This window comes from Oryzias melastigma, linkage group LG4 (assembly GCF_002922805.2).
Source record: "Oryzias melastigma strain HK-1 linkage group LG4, ASM292280v2, whole genome shotgun sequence".
NCBI lineage: Eukaryota > Metazoa > Chordata > Actinopteri > Beloniformes > Adrianichthyidae > Oryzias > Oryzias melastigma.
Window position 1 is genome coordinate 1,913,713 of NC_050515.1, and position 17,503 is coordinate 1,931,215.

Genomic DNA, 17,503 nt, shown 5'->3' on the forward strand with positions numbered 1-17,503 from the left:
GTCAGCGACCAAATTCAGCTTACAGCATTCACACTAGCATTATCACAGGTAATGGTATATATTTAGTTAGTTTAAAGCTGATGATGGTTAAGATGTGTGCCTTACATCCAGTTTGCGCATGACCTGATTAGTTGACTATTAAAATACTCGTTTGTGGCAGCACTAGTCTAACCTGTAAATGAAATAACTCCTATTTAATCAAAGGAAAACGTTTTCCTGTGGGGATGTGTATTTAGGAGCTGAAGTCTTACAGAAAATCATGTTTCATCCCTTCAGACAAATGAAAAAGACAAATCAAACCAAAGGTTCTAATTCACCATTTCCATAAATCTACCCGTTTGCCTGAAAACGGATGAGAGAAGAGCCACTCTCACAGTTCCCAGCAGTTTGTCAAGAGCTTTTCCTGTGCGGCCTGATGGTTTGTGTTGGCAAAGACTGGCATGGAGTTGGTGCGACACCCCCGAGTCTCGTCTTACTCCGACTGACCGCTCGGCCCTGGCAGCGACTGGACTCCTCTTTCTTCCCACACAGGCTCCATTATGGCTTCTTACGGAAGATTGATGAATGCGGTGAGGTTTACAAAGATGGGCGCAGAAATGAGCTCCCTCAAATCCATCCGTCTTTTCAGAAACTCTCCCCGACTGTTGAGGGACGAATGAACCGAGTGTTTTAACGCTTAAGTGATTGTTGGCAGATGTAAGCCTCTTCTGTTACCGACGGCAGTTCCTCATAGTGCCAATGTGTGCAGGTGGGACTTTTTGCATCATTTCTCAGCCAGCAAGGCCAAGTGGACCCATATGGTTTAAAAGTGGGCAGAAAATGTGGACCCCGATTTGGTTTGTCCAGTTTCTGTGGTGGCCCCACCTGTGTTTACCCACATTAGCCTGGGTGAGCAGTCAGTGGGTTGGCTCGTTACGCTAGCCAGCCTCCTGGTGGACGGCATAGCATGCAAGCAAGCTCCGTTGTAGCGAGCTAGCAAAGTCAGCTGTTGCAAGCTAGCAAGCTCCAGTGCAGCGAGCTCCGCTGTAGCAAGCTAATTAGCTCTGCTGTATCAAGCTAATTAGCCCAGCTGTAGCAAGCTTTGGTGTATCGAGCTAGCAATCCCCGCTGTAGCAAGCTAGTGAGCTCTGCTGTTGTAAACTACATTGTAGCAAGCTAGCAAAGTCCGCTGTAGCAAGCTAGCGAGCTCCGGTGTATCAAACTAGTGAGCTCCGCTATATCAAGCTAGTAAGTTCCGCTGTAGCGACCTAGCAAGCCCAGATGTATCAAGCTAGTGAGCTCCTCTGTAGCGATTTGGCGAGCTCTGCCTAAGTAAGCTAGCGAGTCTTTGTGTATTGAGCTAGCGAGCTCTACTGTAGCGAGCTAGCAAGCTCCGGTGTGGGTAGCGTCACTCTAGCCAGCTAGTGAGCTCTGCTAAATCAAGCTAGTGAGCTCTGATGTAGCAAGCTAGCAAGCCCTGTTGTATTGAGCTAACGAGCTCCGTTGTCTACTGGGCGGCTGGCTAGCATAGCGAGCTAACCCACTGAGTGTCCACTTCAGACAATGTGGGCAAACACAGGTGGGAACACCACGGAAATGGAGAACAAACCAAACTGGGGTCCACATTCTCTGCCCACTTTAAACCATGTGGGCCCACCTGGCCTTGCTGGCTGGGTGTGTTCTAAAAATGTAATTTTTAAAATGTTTATTAGATTCTAAAGACGTCTGTCCTTAACCCTTTAATACCCGAGGCATCGCCATGACGCTTAAACACAAAATCTTGAATATAAAGTAACTCTTCAATCGTTAAGACGATAATTCCAGCAGATTCTGAAGGAGAAAAGCGTCTCGATGTTCCTGTTAACAATTCAAAACTTACAGTAAATCAAAGAACATAAACACTGAACTCTGGTGTTAAATAAATGAACGACTGAGTTATATTTGATAGTAATAAATTGTTAAAAATCTCTAATAAACAATAAATCTCAAAATAAACAGTGAAAACCCAACATTCCTCCAACGATTTACGTTTATGTGAAAAAACAAACACTTTTTGGGGCGGGTAGACGCCGCTCGGTTTTCATCGGCGAGTGTCGCGGCTGCACGGCGTGAGCGGAGACCGCACAGGGCATCCATCATGCTGTCATCACGGTCGGAGCGGGCCTCTTCCAGAGGAACGAGGATCACGGTGAGCGCTCAGGTCTCTCTAAAGTTTAGAACTATCTCCCTGAATGTGACACACTCCAGGAGTCTAAAAATCTTTAAATCTATGCTGAAAACGTTCTCATTTATGTCACACCTTTTATGCTTTAATCTGCTTTTTTGTTTAACCCTTTGATGCCTGTTGTCTCAAATATGCGACTAACCAAATTAGCTATAAAATTACTTAAATATAGCATTTACTAAAAAGCAAAAACATAAATGAATTTTTTTTTGTAGCTTGAAATAAATTCAGGCGTTTAGGAGTTAAACACATAGTAAAACCAAGCAGATTTTCATTGTATCTTGTTTTTTTTTTTTTCATTTTTTGTCTGTTTTAAACAAGTTTTCTTACATTTGATGTTATGTTGCGTGCTATTTGAATTTGAAATGGTTGATTAACCATTTTTCTTTTCAAAGGAGTTTTGATTTAAATGGATATTTTTATAACCAAAAACTCACTTTCCTTGACTTAGAGCTTTTGAACTAAACAGTATTTAATTTTGTTAGCTTTATTTGGATATCTGTTTTTCCTACAACCAATGAAAAACTGTTTTTCTCTCTTACTAACTGTTTTTTCCCCTCACAACTGATTGTTATTGTAGTTTTCATTTTGATGTTCTCGGTCAGCTTTTTGTGTGTTCCTCTGATGTCTCCAATGATGGCGAGCTACCAAACCGGAACCAAGCAGGATAAAAGCTATCTCTGAACCCCAAGAAAGCTCATTGTGTAACCCAGCCTTCAGTCTCCATTTTATATATATATATTTTTAATCTTCAATACAATCGATTGACATCTGTACCCGTCTGCTTTGTGTTTCATTCTCACACTTTGGACGTACCTTTTCTGTGCACGTCAGCGAGCCTAACCCAAACGTATCGCGTTACGTTTAGCATCGTGTTTTAAAATGGAAATTATTGGCTCAGCTGTTGGACAGGACAAGTTAAAAATAAACAAATAAAATGGAAATTATTATTTGTACGTAAATTATTTTTAAATTTCTGACTTCTATAGTTATGATTTATATATAATCTGATTGGTATTTATGATTTCACTGGTTTTATCAGTGATTTTTTTATTTCCATTTTTAGTTTTGTATATTTTTGTATTTTTGCTGTGGAGCATAAATTGTGTTTTATAAATAAACTTGCTTCATTCCTTCTGTTTTCTTATACGTTCCTTCTTTTGTTTCATTTTTATAAAATGTACAGTTTTTATTAAATTATTTTTTTTACCAATTTAAGTGTCGTCTTGATTTTTGAAGATGCACTCTGACCATCTTTTGATCTACTGATATTTTCAAAGCGTTCGTAATGATTTTAAATGTAGGATTATTAGGGGTGTCGGGAGAAATCGATACAGCGATATATCGCGATATTTTGATGGCGATGCTTGTATCAAATTAAAGACTGATAAGATGATATTTAGTTAAATATTTATGAGCGTCCTTCAGTGTCATATTTTTGTTTTGTATCTCGTGATACGATACATATCGTGATATGTATACATATCGTGATATGTATACATATCGTGATATGTATCGTATCGGCAGACTCTTGCCAATACTCACCCCTAATGATTACGCCGTTTTTAGCCCCAAAAAATCTGTGTTGTTTTCTGGGACATGGTTTCTATGGGTATCTACCTGCATCAGAAAGTCACCTCTCAGGCACAGAGTAAGCACGCCCCACTTCCCATCATCCATCTGTTTACATGCTAGCTTACAGCTGCTCACAACCTTAATGTAGACTAGAGTTCTGCAACCTGTGGCTCGTTTCTGCCTTTATTGTGGCTCTTTAGCTTTAAGGAAAAATGCTAAAGGCCAAATAAATAAAAGGTTCATTAGTTAAGTTTAGTCATTTCTGCTTTCTGTTTGCACAACTGTCAGAAATTCTGCAAAAATGTTCTTGAAATTTGTATTTTTAATTTGTAGTTAGTCAAATAAAAGTCTCTAAGAGTTTTTTATTTTGGTAAATTACATAAAAGTGGTTAAAGTTTTGAATAACTGTGGTTTAAAATGATTTAAAGTTGTGTTTTTAATAAAAAGCTTAGATTATTCTAAATTATTTGAGTTTTTCTTTTTTTATTAACAGATACCACTAAAATGTTGTTTAGTTTTTAGACTAAAAAAAAAATAAAATCACACCAACATCCTCATGATAGTAAATATCATCCTTGACTGTCTTGTATTTCATTTGAAGTAAAGCTGCAGCAGCAGGAGGAGCTTTTTTCACACATGGTGAGTTTTATTTTGAAAGGAACTAGTGTGTCAGAAGTAAACAAGTTACGACTATTATATACAGAAACATATAAACACTGCAGTCATTTAGTTATTGTGATATTTACAAATTAAATTATAAATATGCTTAATTGCCAAAAAAAGCATAAATATAGTGAATTTTTAAACGATAAAGTTAGACTTTCTTTTAGCTGTAAAGGGTAGAGAACCTTGATTTAGCACAACCAGGTCAACAAAAATGGTGAGTAAGATTGTCGCTGTCCAGCCGTACAGTTTAGATCCAGATTCCAGGAAAACAAAGACGTTCATGGATCTATTTGTCTGCAGAACTTTGATCCTGCCAGTCGTATAAACACAAACTTTTCCCAACAATATTTTCTCCTGATTCACTACAATCTGAATACGGAAATGTAATTTTAACCCTAATTTTCTGCTTATTCGTCCTCTATTATAACAAAAACATGACCGTAAACATCATTTTCATCAGAGTGGGTCTCTAAAAGGATGGAGAATGAAGGGCGGGCTGCGCAGAGCAGAGGTGACATTTACAGCAGTGAAACAGAACAATATGGGGGCAGCGGGCCGTGACGTGGCGTCCCGCGTGGCGTCCCGTACGCTGGAACCTAACCTTCTAAGGGGGGGTCGTGGGGGGAGTGCGGGGTGTAAGTTTCTCTTGTGTGACACTGAAACCGAACACTTGCCTCCCTGCCTGTAAAACGGCCGTGTCCGCCCGGCCACCCCAGAACCGTCCGGCCCGTTACGGCCCCACTGTGGGTCACACTCGGCCGGCCAACCCTAAATCACAAGTTCACGTCGGCTCTGAACCCAGACCTGTCAAGGGGGTCTTTGGGACATTCATCACACAGAGATTTCTATTGGATTCCTCTTAGGAACAATGAAGCTCACGACTGGAATAACAACCGCCGCCATGGCGCTCAAAGCCGCTCAGAGCCGCTCAGAACCGCTCAGAACCGCTCCATTAGGGGGAAGAAAGCTGGGGCGGATCACATTACTGTAAAATCATTACAGGCTGGCACGCCAGTAAACCAAATGGACAGGGCTTTCTCCAAACTGCATGATGAAGGAACAGGATCATGTGTGGAACACAAACAGATTCTCACAGGAACGGATCCATAAGTGGCTCTAAAATCCAACACTCCTGACTTTAAATCCTGAACGATGGAAGGAACAGCGATCGTCTCTGTAGAAACCAAATGATAACCATTATTTATCAAATCTAAAAGCACTTTTACACATGCACTGACTCATTCTGCTGTTTGTCCGGAAACTGTAAACGATGTCACCTGGAGAAAGGCCAAGTCTGGCCGACCTCTCGGTGACCGCAGATTTTCAGGCTAAAACTCGACGGTCGGAGCTGTTAGTTATAAATACGTCTAACCTGTTGCTGAGCAGCAGCAGAATTCCTTCTGTTTTTATTGGGTTTTTTCTCACACAGTATTTGAAATGATGGAAAAGTTTCCTCACGAGTTCTGGAGATACAACATTCTCTGTTCTTTAGGTCTCTGTGAGGAGAAAACCTCAAAAAACAACTAAAATCTTCCACGTTTAAAATCCATTCATTGGGGTTTCTGATGTTGAATTGGTTCTGATATTTCTAGGGATACAAATCTTTAAAACATTTTAAGAAAATCTTGGAACAGTATCAGTACATGGAAAGAAATTGGGGGGAGAAAGAAGACAGATTTTTTAAAATCTATAAATGTTTATCGGTTCAGTTACAGACGGACATAAAGCAGGAGAGTCAAACTCGATCTCACAAGAGGCCAAAATCCAAACACACCTGAAGTCAAACAGGATAAACATTTATTGAACACTATAAAACTACATTTTTAAAACTTCAAAACTGTAACTTTTTGACATAATTATGAACTAAATATACAGCATTACCTGTGATAATGTTAGTGTGAATGATGTAAGATGAATTTGGTCACTGAAGATGCTTAATCTGATAGCCAGCTAAAATATTAGCTAAATGCCAATTAGCCTAAAAAAAGTTGGGTTGGTCAAAACAGCTAGCATGAAGCTGAAATATTGAAACAGACTAAAAAAATCTTAGTAAATGCCAAAATAGTCCAAAAAGCAAGAAGAATGTCAATTTTTGAAACTTTAATGACCCGATGTTATCTTGCTCTCATTTCTAACTTGTAAAATTTTGACAAAATATTTTTAATATTTTTAATATTTTTATGGAGAGTAAAATATTGAAAGTAATATAAGGTTTAAGTTGATTTATTCTGGAATAATATTCCTGCCTTTTTATTATTCATAATTATGTTAAAAAGTTACAGTTATAAAGTTTCAAAAATGTTGCATTCTGTTAGCTTTTTGGACTATTTTAGCATTTATTAAGATTTTTTTAGGCTATTTTGGAGTTTAGCTCATTTTTTTCAGCTTCATGTTAGCTGTTTTGGCTAATTTAGTTTTTTTAAAACAGTTTATTTTAGGTTATTTTGAAGTTTAGATGTTTTTTCAGCTACATTCTAACTGTTTTGGCTAACCTAAGTTTTTTTTTAGGCTAAGTTAGCATTTAGCTAATATTTTAGCTGGCTATTAGCCTTAGCGTTTTCAGCTATCAGCGTTACTGTTTTTAGCTATCAATTTTAGCAACTTCATCTATCAGCACTAGTGCTCCATCCTTGTCTATCCTATCTTTATTGACAAAAAGTTCAAAGACGGAACTTCTTCTTCGACTCATAAAATGGACATTAATCAACAGATTTGCGCCCTCTGGTGGTCAAACCAATTCAAACGATAATCCAGATTCCAAATGTGACAGAAAAAAAAATATACATGAAATCACCAAAACTAAATACAGTTCTAATGCAACTTAAATCTCTCAGAAAAAGTCACTTACAAATACCGGACTGGATGACAAACCAAACTCCTGGTCACACAGAAATAGTCCTAAACATGGTTCCTGAACTGAATAATTCAAGAGTAACTCCAGAACACCAAATATCTCAGAATAACAGGGAAGTGTCACACTAAAGTGTAATTAGGATTTTCCAAGCAGACATCTCAGGAGAAAAGGTTCTGTCTGCATAAAAGACGTCTGCTTCTGTCTTCACTGTGATTTATCCAGAAAACGTGAGAACTTCAGCAGCTCTAACTGATTGGGCTGCGAGTGGAGCCGAGTGCCGCCGTGTTTGGCTTGGCATTGTGCTGCTGCTGGGTGCAGGTATCACACCTGATTCATGACTGGCTGCTCTGTCCAGAGGAGCTTCTTGTTGCTGTTGGCTGAACACCCACTTTCTTTGCTATCTCTCACACACCGACTGGGTCATAAAACCCTCCACCCAAACCCAACAATCTTGTAAAAACTATTTGTAGATTTTTTTTCTTCAAGCCACTTTGAAGTTATGTCCACATCCCTGAATAAATAGTCTGCATAAACAAGACAACACATGAATATAAATAACGCGGCTCACCGGGTTATGAAAACGGACAGAGCTCGGTCTATTGGGGATATTTTCCTGCCAAAGCGCTCTACTTTACCAGCTAAACCGCACATTTGGGTTAATAAACCCACTTAAATGCACACCGATCAATTCAGAAATACCGTTTTATCTTTAGATTTATCCACCGAGCATGCCGGTAAAACACACACTCGAAGACATATAAATGTTTTTTACGAGTTTGGTATCTGTCTGTCTACGCACTCCCAGAGAAACGGGGCTTCTCCCAGTTTGAGGAGACACAAAGCATCTCTCTGTGAGCTGGAGGTCTCCAGTTTTATGGGTTAAAAGGAGTCGACTCCCCGGAGGGTCTCCAGACAACGGCAGGACACTTCGTCTGCTGTTCTTCTGCTGCGCATCTCTGTCTCATCTCCTTTACATCTGCTGCCAGGCGTGGAAACGGAGAAAGAGGATCCTGGAGATGGAGAGGATCAACAAAACGGTGAGAACGCTTTCGTTCCTTCTGAGAGCTGCTCAAGAACACCAGAAAAAAGGCACTTTCATCAAGTCCTTCATCGTGTCCACGAGTCAACTCTGAATTTTGACTTGGAAAATGAGCTTCAAAGGATTTATTGCCGTATAAAATTTGTGAATTTGTTGATCGTTAGGTTAAAAAAATGTCCCGACTCAGAAAAGGAAGAAACATGGAGACGGGATCGTGATCTCTCTAGGAGTCCAGCAGAAAACTTCACCCTTTCATTTGGTTGTAGAGCTGACCAATGAGTATTTTAATAGTCGACTAATCACAGATTCTTTTACTCAGATTAGTCGACTAATCGGGTCGTCTACAAACTGGATGTAAAACACAAATCTTAACCATCATCAGCTTTAAACTAACTGAAAAGCAGATCTATAACATTTCCTGTGATAATGTTAGTGTGAATGCTGGAAGCTGAATTTGGCTGCTGAAGCTGATAGCTAAAAATGTGGAAGCTGATAGCTGAAATCACTGAAGCCAACAGCTGAAAACGTTGAAGTTGATAGCCAGCTAACATATTAGTTAATGTCAAATTAGCCTAAAAATCTTAAAGTCAAAATTAGCCAAAACAACTAGCATGAAACTAGCTGAAATATTAGCTAAACTCCAAAATAGCCAAAAAAAAACTGAAAAAAAGAAAAATGAGCCAAATAGTTAGCATGTAGCTGAACTTTTAGCTAACTCAAAACAGGCTAAAAACCCTAATAAATATCATAATATTTTTTAAAAAGCTAGCAGAATGCTAATTATAACTTTCAACTTTACTACACTCTGACTCATATAAAGTAACGACTAATCAACTATTAAAACAGTCGTCGACTATTTTAATAGTTGATTAGTCGACTAATCGTCCAGCTATTGTCCTTAAGGGTGGATACGGTTGGATACGGTTGTCTGCGGGTAAAAAAAAGCTCAAACCGAGCGGGACACGCAGGTCATAGACCGCTTACTGAACCTGCAGAGAGAAAATGTTCTCGCAGATTTTTTCTATGGGTATGCTGCTGGTGAAATGTCCCAGAAGGCAATGATAGAACACTAAAGGTAAGGAGTGTGGATGACGTAGGCGAGAAGCTGGATTTTTCTTTTTTTTTTAAATAAAAAACTCTCAAACTGTGCAAAGAGTCCTTGGTCGTACGAGCTCCATGTTTCGATTAAGAAATAGACTTAATGATTTTCCGTTGAGACTTCACGATTAAAACCCAACTCTAAGTTATCCTGCAAAAGGATCCACTGACATTCTTAATTTCCTTTTCTATCACATTTCTTCCAGCAGTCAGGAAATCAAAATCACAGTTTCTATCATAATTTATTCCTTTTAGTCAACGTCTTTCAAAACTCTTTTGAACGTCTAAACTCCAGTCGAGTCTCCTCAGAGTTGATCCTGGGATTAGATCTGGGATTACAGACCGTGTGTAAAACAAAGGTCCACACCCACTGATATGGTAATACGTGAGACGGGAAACACATTTCAGGAGCAGAACTCTCCCGGCAGCACGGAGAGGCTTTCATGTGCATCATTTGATGTGATGATGCGCTGGAGATGTGAAAGGTACGAGTGGAGGCAGGAATAAGACGTGCACGCACACACACATCGATGGAGGGGATGTTTCATTTGAGCTGGGCCATTTTCTCTATGAAAACAATGCACTCAACCATTTTCTGACCAAAATGCCACCTTTGATCACGTCAGAAAATACACTGTGTTTTGTTAGACATGCAGAGACGTTGTATATTCAAGCAGAAGCCTTTGCAACCCCAAATAAGAATGCCAGAAAATGGATTAAATGCTATTTTACTGTGGCTACAAGGAAATCCACTGACAGAAAACACAGTTTCTGCCGATGAGGAGGACGGTTCTCTTTGTTGATTTGTTTTAGGCTGGGGGGGATCAATCGTACAAGGGGTCAAAATCCAAAACGCCCCTTTAAATTAAAAAAACTTAGGTTAGCCAAACAGCTAGCATATGGCAGAAGAGCTAAACTCCAAAACAGCCTTAAAGAAAGCCTAAATCAGCCAAAATAGTTAGCATATAACTGAAATATTAGCCAAAAAAATCTTAATAAATGCCAAAATAGTCCAAAAAGAATGCCAATTTTTAAAACTTCAAACTGCAACTTTTTGACATAATTACGATTCATTATTGTTTTGTAAAAAATTTGAAAAACTTCTGCACAACCTGGAACGGAAAACTACAACACAAAGAAGAATTAGACACTAAAATGCTTCTTTGTCCTCCAGAATTTGACATTTTGATGCTTTTTTCTGGATAAACTGAGTTGTGAAGGTGACCTTGATTTCTGCTGCTCCGTCTTAAGTGTAGAAGAGGTTGAACCCGGATGTGAAAGGGAAGGAAAGAGGAGCCGTGTCCACGTTCTCCACCCATCCATCCTCCATTCCTGCTCTGTGCAGGATCACCAGGTTTCTGGGTTCAATCCCAGCTCCTTGAAAGGAGAACCGGAGCAGTTCTCATCGTTTGATTTTAATCATTATTTCAGAAAACCTTTTTAAGCTCTGCAGCAAATTCTTAAAATAAAAACAAAACATTGAAAGGTTTGCTAGAAAGAAAACTCAAACCTCAATAAACGTCTGTTTCCTGGGTGATCATGTTACTTTGTGAATGTCAGCCTGTGGTACCAGAACAGAACCCAGTCATTTCTGGGCGTGTACGTCGACTCAGGCGGGGCTTTTAATCACGCCGGTGTTCCTGAGCGCTGCACGGCGCCGGCCTCATAAATCACGACGAGGGCCGCAGCGTTCTGAAGTTCTCGTATTCAGCCCAAAGTCCTCGCTGCTGATTTGACTTCCTTTTATCCGGCGTTTTTGCTTCCAGAAGTTCCAGTTCTTCAACAGATAAACGGCACAGAACCGTGTAATCTCTGATCGTTCTGAATGAACAGGTTCAGGTGCAGCTTAGCAACCACAGGATGAGTCGCTCTGACAGCTGAACAATACTAATAACACAAACTATCCCAATCTTACTTATTGTGTTTGTGAAAACTGAAATCCTGAACAACTTTATGATGAGTTTAACAGAATTCAGACACATTCTTAACACATTCTTGACCTTTGGTCTATGGAGGGATTTTTGTGCCACCAAATTGTGAACAAAAGTCACACTTTTGAGATCAAAATGTCCTAAATTGCGAACAAAATGTAAAGTTTTAAGAATAAAACTTGATAATTTTCAAATAAAAAATTAAATATTTGCTTTCAAACAATATGATTGGCTAGAACTTTAGAGTGCTGACTGGAGTAGAAGTGATTGACATGTCCAAAGACAACCAGACCCGTAATCCGACACTGTTTGCAGCTTCTTTTGGTTTTGGTAGAACCGCGTAAATCATAACGGTTCCTACTTAGAACCGAACTTCAGTGCAAAACCTGAATCACAACACAGACAGCCGGTCTGCACGACTGTTCGCCAAGCTAGAGGATTGTTTTTCTTCGCAAATTATGACATTTTATTCTTAAAATGTCAAATCAGGAGATTTTGATCTCAAAACTATGACTTGTGTTTGCAAGATAGTGGCACAAAAAATACTTCATATTGGCCTCATACACATCTTTTAGTTTCAGTATGTATATAGAATGAAATAAAGTGCTGAAATGTTCAAACCAGACAGTCTTACTCAAAGAAAGGTCTTCATGACGGACACGGTAACGCAGCAGCGTCTGCACATTCCTTGCAGCTCCATAAACAAACTTCCAAAGGAGAAAGTGACGTCGGCGTGTTTTCTTTGTTTTGTCTCTTCGTTGGATCACAGTCTAAATCCTGACACATGTTCAACATCTGTTGCAAAAGCAGAAATGACTTCCTGTAGATTTTCCTCTGAGGATTGTTTGTGTTTGTGTGTATTTGTGTTCATCCGTACAGGTAGTTCTGCTTAATGTGATCCTTCTGCGTGTGTGTGTGCGTGTGCATGTGTGCGTTTGCTCCTAGACATTTCTGAACGGTTTGTGTGTTTGAGCCTGTGCAGAGCGGCGCAGCGTGCTGACAGCTCCACCGCTCCCTATCAACCACCAGAACGGCTCTATTTGTGAGCGAGGAGCAGCTGAAGGAACCGAGCCCGGACGGCACCGAGAGTTCTGGCATGTGGGTCGGCCCGTGAGCGGATCTACGTCTGCCTGTGTGTTTATCTGACTTGTCAGCCAGGTTGTCACTATGGAGACAGCTCTCCAAAAACCCTCTGTTGCTTTTCCTTAAAGCACATGTGTTAAAGTCAAGGCCCGGGGGCCGGATCCGGCCCTCCGGGTAATTCTATCCGGCCTTCCAGATAATTTTCTTTTATTCTTATTAATTGCGATTTTGTCCTGCACTTATTTCTAACTTGTATAATTTTGACAAAATATATTTTTATGGAGATTAAAATATTAAATTAAATAATATTCTTCCCTTTTTGTTATTCATAATTATGTTGAAAGTTTCGGTTTTAAAGTTTTAAAAATTGTCATTCTGCTAACTTTTTGGACTATTTTGGCATTTACTAAGATTTTTTAGGTTATTTTGGTGTGTAGCTAATATTTACATGCTAGCTGTTTTTGGCTAATTTAGGATTTTTGAGGCTTTTTCAGAGTTTTGCTAATATTTCATCTACATGCTAGCTGTTTTGGCAAATTTCTGCCATTTTTTTAGGCTGTTTCGGAGTTATGCTAATATTTCAGCTACACGGCGTTTTGGCTAAATTAGGCTCGGTGTTCCTGCCTTTTCACATCCATAGTTTTCCATCTTTTGCTCCATTTTCCTCCAACTCCTCCTCACTTAGATGCTCGTGGGCTCTGACACATGAATCCAATTCCTGAGGTTTGCAGGAGCAGACCGGCCAAGTGTCACAGGACCGAGCTCTGATGTTGAAAATAAGCAGAACTGAAACCAAAGAACAGATGACAAAGAGGAAGCATTAACGTTTTTTTTTTTTTTTTTGCCAAAGCAATATCACATTATTTATCCTCCACAGCCGTGAACTGTGTCTGACCTCTGTGACTTTTAGTCATCAGATTGATAAAAGCATTCCTTTCCTGGGTAGTCCAGCTAAAAACACCCAAACTCCCCCCTCCTGGGCTAATCTGAGCTTTCCTGGGGTCAACCCTGACCCAGAGGAAACCAATCTGTTCCTCGGGTCTGTTGAGATGTTCCTCTAATTCCAACACATGTTTGAGCCACATGGCGATCCGACCCGCCGAGCTCGCGTTTGGGCTCTTTTGGACGCCGGGTCTCAGACCGTCAGTGACTAAGACTCTGCTATCAAATACAATTCTAAACAACGAAGGACACGAGTCCAAAAGACCGATGGATGAGGAACGTGCACACACGAGTGAATTCATTGATTCCTGCCCACAAACTCGTGTTTTGAAGAGAGAAACAAACGTTCTTCAGAGAGAACATAAACACAAATTTAAGTTTGATTTTGTCAGAATCAAAGAATCCTAAACTTCCTGCATTCTTGGTCTTTTTTTACTTGGATTCTAAAAATATGCAAAGTGGAGATTGCTCAGAAACATTGAAGAAGACAATATTATTAAGTCTTAGTCACATGTATCAGTGTGGCTGGGCTGACCAGGACAGATTCTGAAGGTTTTTGGGTCGTCCGGGTCTGTGTAGGTCCTAGAGAGGAGGTATGTCTTCCAGTTCCTTTGAGGCTTGTCTGGACCAGCACATTCTCATCCCTAAGTCGTCACATTTTACCTTCTGCGTCACTTTTGGACAGTTTTTGAGTCCCCAACCTGTAGTAGTTGTACCTGAACCCTAGCCTGGTCCACGTCTGGTACCACATCCAGAACCAGTATTGAGCTGTGTCCAGTACCGATACGATCCCCAGTCAACTACGATCTGTGTCCAATACGATCTGCGTTTGGTATCTGTACCAATCCGTGTCTAGTACCGATGCCCATCCTCGTCGAGTATAATCTGGGTCCGGTGCGTTCCGTATTCAGTACTGGTACCAATCAGCTTCCAGTACCGGTACCAATCCCCATCGCCTACGATCCGTATTCGGTACCCGTACTTATTTACGTCCAGTATCGATGCCGATCCCCCGTCAAGTATAATGCACGTCCGGTACCATTCCGCACTCTGTACCAGTACCGATCCACATCCAGTACCGATACTGATCCCTGTCAAGTACAATCTGGGTCTGGTACGATCCGTGTTTTGTATTGGTACCATTCAGCTTCCAGTACTGGTACCAATCCCCATCGCATCCGATCCATATTCGGTACCTGTACTTATTGACATCCAGTACCGATACCGATCCTCGTCGAGTACAATCCGTGTCTGGGAGGAACCGTGTTCGGTTCTGGTACCGATCAGCTTTCAGAACTGATAGATAGATATATACTTTATTAATCCTTACGATACCGATCCCCGTCAGGTACGTTCTAGATTTGGTACCAGTACCAATACCACTTACCGTCACGTACGATCTGCGCCCAGTACTGATACTGGTCCACACTGAGTACAACCCGCATCCGGTATCGTTCCACATTCAGTACTGGTACCGGTTCCTGCTGCATACGATCTGCGTCGAATACAATCTGCGTCCAGTACCGATACTGGTCCACGTTGAGTACGACCCGCGTCCGGTGTCATTCAGCGTTCGATACCCTGCGTCTCACCTCCGTATTGTAAGAGTTCACTATGACCGTAGCACAAATATCCATGAACATTTCTGACTCACTGACCGGTCAATGACCTCGATATCTCCAAGACAGTCTGGATTCACACATGAAGACAGTTATGGTATAAGAAATAAAAATATTTTTTAATTCATTTTAAAATGCTTTGGGTCTTAATTATATGAAACCAAATGTATGAAACTTAAAATGGATTTTATGTAAAGTTAAGATCTATGCACTCGATGATCATATTTCATCAATGAATACTTGTTCTCGTCTTTGTTTGAACTGGAGCCGTTTTTATCTCATTTTTGTGCAACTTTTCTTATATTTTTTCTACAGGAAATGTTGCTCTAAATTTTTCAGCTGTTTCCTATTTGTAATTTTAGACCTGAAACGAGAAAAGTTACAGATTTTAAAGGGGTAGTCCTGGGATTTACAAAGTGTTGAAAAAATGCGGAAATGAGGCCTGTGTACTTGAGGAAAACCTGACTATTATTCATGTTTATCAAAGAGAAGCGCATGTGTGCATGCTTTTATAAAGAAGGCTTTAGCACAGCCCGTTTTTGAGCACATTTAAAGATACAGGTTTTTATAAAGACCCAGAATGAATGTTTAAGCAGCAAAAACTGAGAAGAAATGAAGCTTTTCTGTTCACTATAAACTCAAAGTTACTAAAAAGTGACTAATGAACACGCTGGATTAAAAGAACAAACCATCATCTTTAAGTCTGAATCTGAGACGTTCAAACTTTTTGCAAAACGTCTTAAAGCGTCATTTATAGGGCTGGATATTGATTATAATTTAAAGGAACTATTCGATTCACAAGAGCCTGAATTGTTCTGATTTTTTAAAGTTTTTTAGATTATTCAATTCAGTTTAATTTTGAGTTTACCCATTTATACACATTTGTTTTGAAATACATTAATACATTAAAATATATAATGAGATTGTTAACATTGTTCTGCCTCTCCTGGAGGACGTTTCAGTTTGGCCACTAGGTGGCGATCGCGCTACAGCATTACACCTTATTCCAGAAGAAAAAACTGTTTTAGACCACAAATAGTTACTTTAAATAATATTTCCTTAAAAGAGTTTGGAAAATTCATGCTTGTGAGTTTATAAAGATGTTTATTTGGTTAGCAAAGTATGTTTAGCTCGACCAAGTGTTAGCATTAGCCGTCCTAGGTTAAGCGTTAGCATCAAGCTAGCGGACTTAAGCTATAGGGGCTAAATCAATTTATATTTTTATGAATCGATTATCGATCTGTTAAGTTTAAATCGATTCAAATGTATTAATCAATTTTATGAACATAGCTAATCATTTAGCCAATCACAATCCAGGAATCATGCACACAGTTTTTAGAACATGTTGGGGCTGCCTTTTATAAAAGATTTCATGAAAGGATCTTGTTGGCCCAGTGGCCGGACTTTGGACATGCTTCCTATTTAAAATTGTTCATGTGATTTTCTGGTTGCATTAGTTTGCAGATCTCATGCTTTTATATTTTAATATTATCGGTCACACAAGTCAACTTATTTAGCTATAAAGTCTATAGATGTCCAAGTTAAACGAAGGTCTAAAAAGAGACGTACAGCGATGAAAAGGCCTCAATGATCCAACAGTACATTTCCACCGCATGGTGTCACCTGTTCAGGTTTGGTTTTGTCCCTGCTGTGGTTTCCGACTTAACAAAAGAGAAAACATCATTATTCCTCTGGTCCGCTTTCTTTTCCTATTCAAATGTGTCCATGATGCAGATCTGCTGCAGCAGCAGGAGAGTGCTTTTCACTCCTCCGCCTCCTCTGCTTCGGCTCTCGGGGGGTAAATGGGGCAGGCGGGAAAAAAAAGAAAGCAAGAAGAAAGCCGGCCAAAGCAGATATGGATAATGCAATTGCTTACAATGGCGGGGATCAGTGGGGAAGAGGACATAATGCATGTGGGGGGTGACTTTCACAGCCCGGCCTTTGATGTGGCAGCATTACAGGCTGTCAAAAACAAACATGGAGCACGGCTGTCTTTGAAGGGAATCTGTATGAGTATACAGAAAGAGCAAATCAAGGAAAAGATAGACAAATATTAGGATCAAAAGTGTTCTGGGACCAAACATCTCAGGACAGGTGCATTATTTTCACGTGGACCCCCCCCATCCTCATCATTAGTGGCTGACACGTACAAAGGAAAAGCCTCCACATGAAGGCTGAGAGCGGATTTGGTTCCTACTGGCTTCAGTGATTCTATCAGACACATGAGGCCGTCACCGAGCCGTGTTCAGGCGCTGCGCTAAATCAGGGGTCCCCAAGCTACGGCCCGCGGGCCGGATCCGGCCCTCCTCCACATTTGGCCTGACCCCCCAAACTGTTTGAGCTAAATTAGACATTTTTTCATTTTTTTTAGGCTAATTTAGAGTTTAGCTAATATTTCAGCTACATAATAGCTATTTTGGCTAATTAGGCTTCATTCCTTTTTTTAGGCAAATTTTGAATTTAGCTATTATTTTAGCTTTATGTTAGCTACTT

At 40.1% G+C, this 17,503-nt stretch overlaps 1 protein-coding gene across 2 annotated transcripts in view; it reads right to left on the bottom strand.

The window, feature by feature from the left end:
- scyl3 (SCY1-like, kinase-like 3) overlaps positions 1-17,503 on the bottom strand; it is a 113,424-nt gene that overhangs the window by 25,300 nt on the left and 70,621 nt on the right. The window lies entirely within an intron of this gene.